This window comes from Dendrobates tinctorius, unplaced genomic scaffold (assembly GCF_039654945.1).
Source record: "Dendrobates tinctorius isolate UK_male_01 unplaced genomic scaffold, ASM3965494v1 ptg000298l, whole genome shotgun sequence".
NCBI classification, from domain to species: domain Eukaryota; kingdom Metazoa; phylum Chordata; class Amphibia; order Anura; family Dendrobatidae; genus Dendrobates; species Dendrobates tinctorius.
Genome location: NW_027361965.1, coordinates 189,414 through 200,646, shown reverse-complemented (window position 1 = coordinate 200,646; position 11,233 = coordinate 189,414).

The window sequence follows — 11,233 nt, the reverse complement described above, 5'->3', positions numbered from 1 at the left end:
AAAATCCTGGTCGCCCTGATCGCCGCTCATCCGTGATGTAATGAATTTGTTGATGATGTCATCTGTCTCCGTCACTCACTGATTATCTTTTTTTCTCGATGGTATTAACCCTCCTCTGTCTGTAACGTCCACACACTGACTTCCACCTTTCTACTCCACTCATCATGTCCCTGTCCTAACACCACGTTGTGTCCTCCTCCATGTCTTCCCACATCTTCCATGACTCGTCCTGGCCTCCGTCTTGTCCGCTTCTTCTTTCCCAGGACGACATCTGTTCCCCTCACGACATCCTGGAAGGTGAAGGACTGGGCCGATTGTTCATTACTGTGCAGTCGCTGTTCCAGCACAGTACAAAATCCCCCAAACCGTGACCTTTCCCCAACAGAGACCACAAAGTCAATGTAAGAAGAGGACCAGCCAGAGGCACTGGCAAAGATCACAAACTTTCTTTTTTAGAATACAGGTCAGAAAAGGGAAGGCGCCAATACTGTAATGTGGTTATTTCTTAGGATTGATGATGTCATTATTGGACCTTTTGTTTAGTCTGTGGTTGTTCACTTTTTTAGTTTCCAGGCAGATCTTAGAGACTGTAGTACTCCTGTTGTGATCAGTAAACTATAGCACCACTGTCAGGACTAGACGACTGTAGCGCCATTGCTGTGCGCCGAGAACTATAGCGCCAATGTCAGGACCAGACGCCTGTAACGCCACTGCTGTGCGCAGAGAACTATAGCGTCACTGTCGGGACCAGACGCCTGTAACGCCACTGCTGTGCGCAGAGAACTATAGCGTCACTGTCAGGACCAGACGACTGTAACGCCACTGCTGTGTGCAGAGAACTATAGCGTCACTGTCAGGACCAGACGACTGTAACGCCACTGCTGTGCGCAGAGAACTATAGCGTCACTGTCGGGACCAGACGCCTGTAACGCCACTGCTGTGCGCAGAGAACTATAGCATCACTGTCAGGACCAGACGACTGTGCGCAGAGAACTATAGCACCATTGTCAGGACCAGACGACTGTAACGCCACTGCTGTGCGCAGAGAACTATAGCGTCACTGTCAGGACCAGACGCCTGTAACGCCACTGCTGTGTGCAGAGAACTATAGCGTCACTGTCAGGACCAGACGACTGTAACGCCACTGCTGTTCGCAGAGAACTATAGCGTCACTGTCAGGACCAGACGCCTGTAACGCCACTGTGGTGCTCAGAGAACTATAGTGTCACTGTCAGGACCAGACGACTGTAATGCCACTGCTGTGCGCAGAGAACTATAGCATCACTGTCAGGACCAGACGACTGTGCGCAGAGAACTATAGCACCATTGTCAGGACCAGACGACTAACGCCATTGCTGTGCGCAGAGAACTATAGCGTCACTGTCAGGACCAGACGACTGTAACGCCACTGCTGTGCGCAGAGAACTATAGCGTCACTGTCAGGACCAGACGACTGTAACGCCACTGCTGTGCGCAGAGAACTATAGCGTCACTGTCAGGACCAGACGACTGTAACGCCACTGCTGTGCGCGGAGAACTATAGCGTCACTGTCAGGACCAGACGACTGTAACGCCACTGCTGTGCGCAGAGAAATATAGCGTCACTGTCAGGACCAGACGCCTGTAACGCCACTGCTGTGTGCAGAGAACTATAGTGTCACTGTCAGGACCAGACGACTGTAACGCCACTGCTGTGCGCAGAGAACTATAGCGTCACTGTCAGGACCAGACGCCTGTAACGCCACTGTGGTGCTCAGAGAACTATAGTGTCACTGTCAGGACCAGACGACTGTAACGCCACTGCTGTGCGCAGAGAACTATAGCGTCACTGTCAGGACCAGACGCCTGTAACGCCACTGTGGTGCTCAGAGAACTATAGTGTCACTGTCAGGACCAGACGACTGTAACGCCACTGCTGTGCGCAGAGAACTATAGCGTCACGGTCAGGACCAGACGACTGTAACGCCACTGCTGTGCGCAGAGAACTATAGCGTCACTGTCAGGACCAGACGACTGTAACGCCACTGCTGTGCGCGGAGAACTATAGCGTCACTGTCAGGACCAGACGACTGTAACGCCACTGCTGTGCGCAGAGAAATATAGCGTCACTGTCAGGACCAGACGCCTGTAACGCCACTGCTGTGTGCAGAGAACTATAGCGTCACTGTCCGGACCAGACGACTGTAACGCCACTGCTGTGCGCAGAGAAATATAGCGTCACTGTCAGGACCAGACGCCTGTAACGCCACTGCTGTGTGCAGAGAACTATAGCGTCACTGTCAGGACCAGACGCCTGTAACGCCACTGCTGTGTGCAGAGAACTATAGCGTCACTGTCAGGACCAGACGACTGTAACGCCACTGCTGTGCGCAGAGAAATATAGCGTCACTGTCAGGACCAGACGCCTGTAACGCCACTGCTGTGTGCAGAGAACTATAGCGTCACTGTCAGGACCAGACGACTGTAACGCCACTGCTGTGCGCAGAGAACTATAGCGTCACTGTCAGGACCAGACGCCTGTAACGCCACTGTGGTGCTCAGAGAACTATAGTGTCACTGTCAGGACCAGACGACTGTAACGCCACTGCTGTGCGCAGAGAACTATAGCGTCACTGTCAGGACCAGACGCCTGTAACGCCACTGTGGTGCTCAGAGAACTATAGTGTCACTGTCAGGACCAGACGACTGTAACGCCACTGCTGTGCGCAGAGAACTATAGCGTCACGGTCAGGACCAGACGACTGTAACGCCACTGCTGTGCGCAGAGAACTATAGCGTCACTGTCAGGACCAGACGACTGTAACGCCACTGCTGTGCGCAGAGAACTATAGCGTCACTGTCAGGACCAGACGACTGTAACGCCACTGCTGTGTGCAGAGAACTATAGCGTCACTGTCAGGACCAGACGACTGTAACGCCACTGCTGTGCGCAGAGAAATATAGCGTCACTGTCAGGACCAGACGCCTGTAACGCCACTGCTGTGTGCAGAGAACTATAGCGTCACTGTCAGGACCAGACGCCTGTAACGCCACTGCTGTGCGCAGAGAACTATAGCGTCACTGTCAGGACCAGACGCCTGTAACGCCACTGTGGTGCTCAGAGAACTATAGTGTCACTGTCAGGACCAGACGACTGTAACGCCACTGCTGTGCGCAGAGAACTATAGCGTCACTGTCAGGACCAGACGCCTGTAACGCCACTGTGGTGCTCAGAGAACTATAGTGTCACTGTCAGGACCAGACGACTGTAACGCCACTGCTGTGCGCAGAGAACTATAGCGTCACGGTCAGGACCAGACGACTGTAACGCCACTGCTGTGCGCAGAGAACTATAGCGTCACTGTCAGGACCAGACGACTGTAACGCCACTACTGTGCGCAGAGAACTATAGCGTCACTGTCAGGACCAGACGCCTGTAACGCCACTGCTGTGTGCAGAGAACTATAGCGTCACTGTCAGGACCAGACGACTGTAACGCCACTGCTGTGCGCAGAGAACTATAGCGTCACTGTCAGGACCAGACGCCTGTAACGCCACTGTGGTGCTCAGAGAACTATAGCGTCACTGTAGGAACATGATGAATGTAGCGTCACAACAAATATGGCTTCCCTATGAGGACCTGATAACTGCATCATCATGTTCTAGAAAGATGACTGTAGAAGTCTCAGGGTAGGAAAACCTGCAGTGCCACGGTCAGGACAAGTTATAATAATAATGTTATTTCTATAGCGCCAACATATTCCGCAGCACTTTACATTTCGGAGGGGACTTGTACAGACGATAGACATTACAGCATAACAATAATCACATAGATCATAACAGATACCAAGAGGAGTGAGGGCCCTGCTCGCAAGCTTACAGTCTATGAGGAAAGAGGGAGACACGAAAGGTGGGTGGTAACAGTTGCCCTGATTGTATGGACCAGCCATAATGTTAGGTGTGTGACAGTACAGACACAGAGGGCTAATGGATGCATAAAGCATGTGGGAGAATGATGCGGGGAACCTGGTTATGGTAAAACTTTTGGCTGTGCCACACAGGGATAGATTAGGTTAATGTGTTAAGGCGGTAGGCCAGTCTGAATAAATGAGTTTTCAGGGCACGCTTAAAATTGTGGAGATTGGGGACTATGGGAAGCGCATTCCAAAGAATTGGCGCGGCACGTGTAAAGTCTTGGAGACGGGAGTGGGAGGTTCTGACTATTGAGGATGCTAACCTCAGGTCATCAGCAGAACGGAGGGCGCGGGTAGGGTGGTATACTGAAACAAGGGAGGAGATGTAGGGTGGTGCTGAGCCATGGAGGGCTCTGTGGGTGAGGGTAATAAGTTTATACTGGATTCTGGAGTGGATGGGTAGCCAGTGTAATGACTGGCACAAGGTAGAGGCATCGGTGTAACGATTGGTGAGGAATATGATCCTGGCTGCAGCATTCAGGACAGATTGGAGAGGGGAGAGTTTGGTAAGAGGGAGACCGATTAGAAGAGAGTTACAATAGTCCAGACGAGAATGAATAAGAGAAACAGTAAGAGTTTTTGCGGAGTCAAAAGTAAGAAAAGGTCGAATTCTAGAAATGTTGAGGTGCAGATGACAAGAGCGAGCCAGTGATCGGATGTGGGGGGTGAATGAAAGCTCGGAGTCAAGTATGACCCCAAGACAGCGGGCCTGTTGCTGGGGAGTAATAGTGGAACCACACACAGAAATGGCAATGTCGGGTGTAGGTACATTAGTAGCGGGAGGAAACACCAGGAGTTCAGTCTTTGACAGGTTCAGTTTCAGATATGGTGAGGACATGATATTAGACACAGCGTTTAGACAATCGCCGGTGTTTTCTAGAAAGGCTGGCGTGATGTCAGGAGAAGAAGCGTATAATTGGGTGTCATCAGCATAGAGATGGTGCTGGAAACCAAATCTACTGATTGACCAATAGGGGCAGTGTAGAAGGAGAAGAGGAGGGGGCCTAGAACTGATCCTTGGGGGACCCCAACAGTAAGGGGAAGGTGAGAGGAGGAGGAACCGGCAAAAGAAACAGTAAAGGGGCGGTCAGAGAGATAGGAGGAGAACCAGGAGAGAACGGTGTCCTTGAGGCCAATGGAGCGGAGCATAGTGAGGAGGAGCTGATGATCCACAGTGTCGAATGCTGCAGAGAGATCCAAGAGAATTAGCATGGAGTAATGACCGTTAGATTTAGCTGTTAGTAGATCATTAGAGACTTTAGTGAGGGCAGTTTCAGTGGAGTGTAAAGAGCGGAAACCGGATTGGAGAGGGTCGAGAACAGAGTTTTCTGAGAGATAGCGGATAAGACGGGAGTGGACCAGGCGTTCCAGGAGTTTAGAGATGAAGGGAAGATTAGAGACAGGTCTGTAGTTAGAGTTAAATGTAATATCACTATCAAAGATAGCTGACTGCAGCACTCCGACAATGAGCAGAGAACTAGAATCCTTCAGGACCAGACTATTGTAGTATCACGGTCATGAACAGACAAATATAGCTTCACTATGAAGGCGAGATGACTCCAGTGCCCCTGACAGGACTAGAATAGTCTATTGTTGCTCTAGGAACCCGTGTCAGGGCCAAGTGACTAGCAATACTAGGTATCTGTACTGGCTACAGTGGGTACGGAAAGTATTCAGACCCCTTTACATTTTTCACTCTGTTTCATTGCAGCCATTTAGTAAATTCAAAAAAGTTCATTTTTCTCATTAATGTGCACTCTGCACCCCTTCTTGATAGAAAAAAACAAATGTAGAAATTTTTGCAAATTCATTAAAAAAAGAAAACCTGAAATCTCCCATGGTCATAAGTATTCAGCCCCTTTGCTCAGTGTTGAGTAGAAGCTCCTTTTGAGCTAGTACAGCCATGAGTCTTCTTGGGAATGATGCCACAAGTTTCTCACCCCTGGATTTGGGGATCCTCGGCCATTCTTCCTTGCAGATCCTCTCCAGTTCCGTCAGGTTGGATGGTGAACGTTGGTGGACAGCCATTTTCAGGTCTCTCCAGAGATGCTCCATTGGGTTTAGGTCAGGGCTCTGGCTGGGCCAGTCAGGAATGGTCACAGAGTTGTTCTGAAGCCACTCCTCTGTTATTTTAGCTGTGTGCTTAGGGTCATTGTCTTGTTGGAAGGTGAACCTTCGGCCAAGTCTGAGGTCCAGAGCACTCTGGAAGAGGTTTTAATCCCGGATATCTCTGAACTTGGCCGCATTCTTGTTTCCTTCAATGGCAACCAGTCGTCCTGTCCCTGCAGCTGAAAAACACCCCTATAGCATGATGCTGCCACCACCATGTTTTACTGTTTGGATTGTATTGGGCAGGTGATGAGCAGTGCCTGGTTTTCTCCACACATACCGCTTAGAATTATCACCAATAACTTCTATTTTCGTCTCATCAGTCCAGAGAAACTTATTTCTCATAGTCTGGGAGTCCTTCATGTGTTTTTTAGCAAACTCTATGCGGGCTTTCATATGTCTTGCAGTGAGGAAAGGCTTCCGTTGGGACACTCTGCCATAAAGGCCCGACTGGTGGAGGGCTGCAGTGATAGTTGACTTTGTGGAACTTTCTCCCATCTCCCAACTGCATCTGTGGAGCTCAGCCACAGTGATGTTGGGGTTCTTCTTTACCTCTCTCACCAAGGCTCTTCTCCAACGATTGCTCGGTTTGACCAGATGGCCAGGACTAGGAAGCCGCCTAGTGGCCCAAAACTTCCATTTAAGGATTATGGAGGCCACTGTGCTCTTAGGAACCTTGAGTACTGCAGAATTTCTTTTGTAGCCTTGGCCAGATCTGTGCCTTGCCACAATTCTGTCTCTGAGCTCCTTGGCCAGTTGCTTTGGCCTCATGATTCTCAGTTGGTCTGACATGCACTGTGAGCTGTGAGGTCTTATATAGACAGGTGTGCGCCTTTACACATCAAGTCGCATCATAGACCAAAAAAGAGGCATGTAAATAATAGGGATCACCAGTAAAATATAAGATACAAAGTTATTAACCTTTTATTGAGACATCCAAAAAAGCAACACGCAGTGCAAATATAAAAACAATTAAAACCGCACAAATGCGTTCATTTTACATACCCAGAAAGGGTGAAAACCTCTACTCAAACCCCACATAATTCATATATATTGCATATATATTACAACAGTTATGATAATACACTCAATCTCGGATGATGGAAAAACCCATACACTACACCTAACACCTAATACGGTTATATATGCAAAATAACTAATAGTTCTGACAAAGAACTAGAACCACATGCATACAGGTGAAAAATGCATATGTCCTTGATGAAAGAATGCAAACGGCAAATATAAAGTGCACAATCCAAGGTATATGCGTGGAAGTTGATAAAAATGGTATGCTGCTGCTGCAATATAGGCAGGCAGAGGATCTAGGGGCCCAGTAACAAATGGCCCCCAGCATACAACCTGTTAGAGGCACTATGGTGCTGGCAAGAGGAAAGTAGGTCCAGTGAACGGTGTAGGTGGAGTGAAGAGGGGTGAGGCAGAGGCACAAGAAACGCCCGACGCGTTACGCCAGAACAGCTGGCTTCATCAGGAGCAGTGACATGTTGTAAGTGGATGGTGTATAAATACCCAGAACATAAACTCACAGCTAGGGAACAGGTGTGGATCAGAAGAGTCGTGCGGGGCCCAGACACAGGGCGGTACTCGCACGCCGGAAATGAGGTGCCCGGCTTTGCGCAGCCGCAGTCGACCGGGATGAAGTACACTTAATGGTGTACAAAGATGGCGTCAGAAGAACTCCATAGCGCATGCTCAAAACAGCGCAGCTTCCGGAGACAAACTGCTGTTAGAATAAAGGGCATGATACGTCGCCCGCATCATATCAAGGAGTGGAAGCCATGAAAGTGTAGACACTGAAAAAAACACACTCAAGTAATGCAACTAAAACAATATGGAGAGCACAATATATACAACGCATGCGCTAAGGAAGCTCATTGCCCAGGGACACAGTTCTGTTCTAGTACAAATAGACACAGTAGTCCGCACAAATGCCTCACCCCTCTTCACTCCACCTACACCGTTCCCTGGACCTAGTTTCCTCTTGCCAGCACCATAGTGCCTCTAACAGGTTGTATGCTGGGGGCCATTTGTTACTGGGCCCCTAGATCCTCTGCTTATATTGCAGCAGCAGCAGCATACCATTTTTATCAACTTCCACGCATATACCTTGGATTGTGCACTTTATATTTGCCGTTTGCATTCTTTCATCAAGGACATATGCATTTTTCACCTGTATGCATGTGGTTCTAGTTCTTTGTCAGACCTATTAGTTATTTTGCATATATAACCGTATTAGGTGTAGTGTATGGGTTCTTCCATCATCCGAGATTGAGTGTATTATCATAACTGTTGTATTATATATGCAATATATATGAATTATGTGGGGTTTGAGTAGAGGTTTTCACCCTTTCTGGGAATGTAAAATGAACGCATTTGTGCGGTTTTAATTGTTTTTATATTTGCACTGCGTGTTGCTTTTTTTGGATGTTTCAATAAAAGGTTAATAACTTTGTATCTTATATTTTACTGGTGATCCCTATTATTTACATGCCTCTTTTTTGGTCTATGTTGCAGCTCTTTAGCATGTAACTGGTGATCCCATACAGCGGTGCCCTCCACATTGTTTGAGTTTACAAATCAAGTCCTATCAATTTAATTAAAGGGAATCTGTCATCTATTTTTTCGTATATAAGTTGCGGCCACCGCCATCAGGGGCTTATCTACAGCCCTCTGTAATGCATTCTGTAATGCTGTAGATAAGCCCCCGATGTAACCTAAAAGGGAAAAACGGGTTATACTCACCCCGGGGACGAAAACATAGGTGACAGATTCCCTTTAAACACAGCTGGACTCCAATGAAGGAGTAGAACCATCTCAAGGAGGATCACAAGGAAAAGGACAGCATGTGACTTACATATGAGTGTCTGAGCAAAGGGGCTGAATACTTACGACCATGGGATATTTCAGGTTTTCTTTTTTAATTTGCAAAAATTTCTACATTTCGTTTTTTTTCAGTGCAGATGGGGTGGAGAGTGCACATTAATGAGAAAAAATGAACTTTTTTTGAATTTACCAAATGGGTGCAATGAAAGAGTGAAAAATGTAAAGGGGTCTGAATACTTTCCAAACACACTGTAATTGTGGGACCCCTGTTAGAAGCTTTAGTATCAGTGAGAGATGACTAGTGCCCGGAAGGAGCATGCCTGTAAGATCATCTGTCAAAGGATTGTAGTGCTCTATCATAACATGTCTGTAGGATCTCCTGCCAGGAGAAGACAACTGTGGTGCCCCTATGAGGAGCACGTCTATAGCATCCAGACAGGACAACACTAGTGCCCCGATCAGGAAAATGTCTGTAGGATCCTCTCAGAACGAGACGACTGTAGGATACAGTCAGTACCAGACGACTATCGCCTATATCATAACACATCTGTAGGATCCCATCACGACCAGACAACTGTAGCACAGCTGTAGGGCCCCCGGCAGGGCAAGATGATTGTAGCTTTATATGAAGGATACAGCCGTAGGATCCAGTCAGGACGAATCGACTGTAGCGCACATATCAGAAATACCTTGTTAAGACCATCCGTCTGTACTGCGACTGTCAGGACCATCCGTCTGTACTGCGACTGTCAGGACCAGCCGTCTGTACTGCGACTGTCAGGACCAGCCGTCTGTACTGCGACTGTCAGGACCAGCCGTCTGTACTGCGACTGTCAGGACCAGCCGTCTGTACTGCGACTGTCAGGACCAGCCGTCTGTACTGCGACTGTCAGGACCAGCCGTCTGTACTGCGACTGTCAGGACCAGCCGTCTGTACTGCGACTGTCAGGACCAGCCGTCTGTACTGCGACTGTCAGGACCAGCCGTCTCTACTGCGACTGTCAGGACCAGCCGTCTCTACTGCGACTGTCAGGACCAGCCGTCTCTACTGCGACTGTCAGGACCAGCCGTCTCTACTGCGACTGTCAGGACCAGCCGTCTGTACAGCGACTGTCAGGACCAGCCGTCTGTACAGCGACTGTCAGGACCAGCCGTCTGTACTGCGACTGTCAGGACCAGCCGTCTGTACTGCGACTGTCAGGACCAGCCGTCTGTACTGCGACTGTCAGGACCAGGCGTCTGTACTGCGACTGTCAGGACCAGCCGTCTGTACTGCGACCGTCAGGACCAGCCGTCTGTACTGCGACCGTCAGGACCAGCCGTCTGTACTGCGACCGTCAGGACCAGCCGTCTGTACTGCGACCGTCAGGACCAGCCGTCTGTACTGCGACCGTCAGGACCAGCCGTCTGTACTGCGACCGTCAGGACCAGCCGTCTGTACTGCGACCGTCAGGACCAGCCGTCTCTACTGCGACCGTCAGGACCAGCCGTCTCTACTGCGACCGTCAGGACCAGCCGTCTCTACTGCGACCGTCAGGACCAGCCGTCTCTACTGCGACCGTCAGGACCAGCCGTCTCTACTGCGACTGTCAGGAACATGTTACAATCCCAGGAATACATCTGTCAGGCTCTTGTGGACCTCAGTGGGCAGCGAGAGGCACGTTGGACACATGGACGGCACTGACCTCTGCTGCCGAATTTACTACTCACAAGGAGCGGCGGAGCTGGGCCCAAACCACGGCCTACACGCCGATATATACGCCGAAGAACCACTGTACACATCGTTGTGTACCCGAAGATTGTAACAGTGACGACTCTTCACAGCCTGTAAATAAAGTCATGCTTTACCTCTGTACAGAGCAATGCTCAATAATATGTGCCACAGGATGCCCAGGTTATACCAGCTGTACATATATAATTATATACAGGAGATGCCCAGGTTATACCAGCTGTACATATATAATTATATACAGGAGATGCCCAGGTTATACCAGCTGTACATATATAATTATATACAGGAGATGCCCAGGTTATACCAGCTGTACATATATCATTATATACAGGAGATACCCAGGTTATACCAGCTGTACATATATAATTATATACAAGAGATGCCCAGGTTATACCCGCTGTACATATAGAATTATATACAGGAGATGCCCAGGTTATACCAGCTGTATATATATAATTATATACAGGAGATGCCCAGGTTATACCAGCTGTACATATAGAATTATATACAGGAGATGCCCAGGTTATACCAGCTGTACATATAGAATTCTATACAGGAGATGTCCAGGTTATACCAGCTATACATATATAATTATATA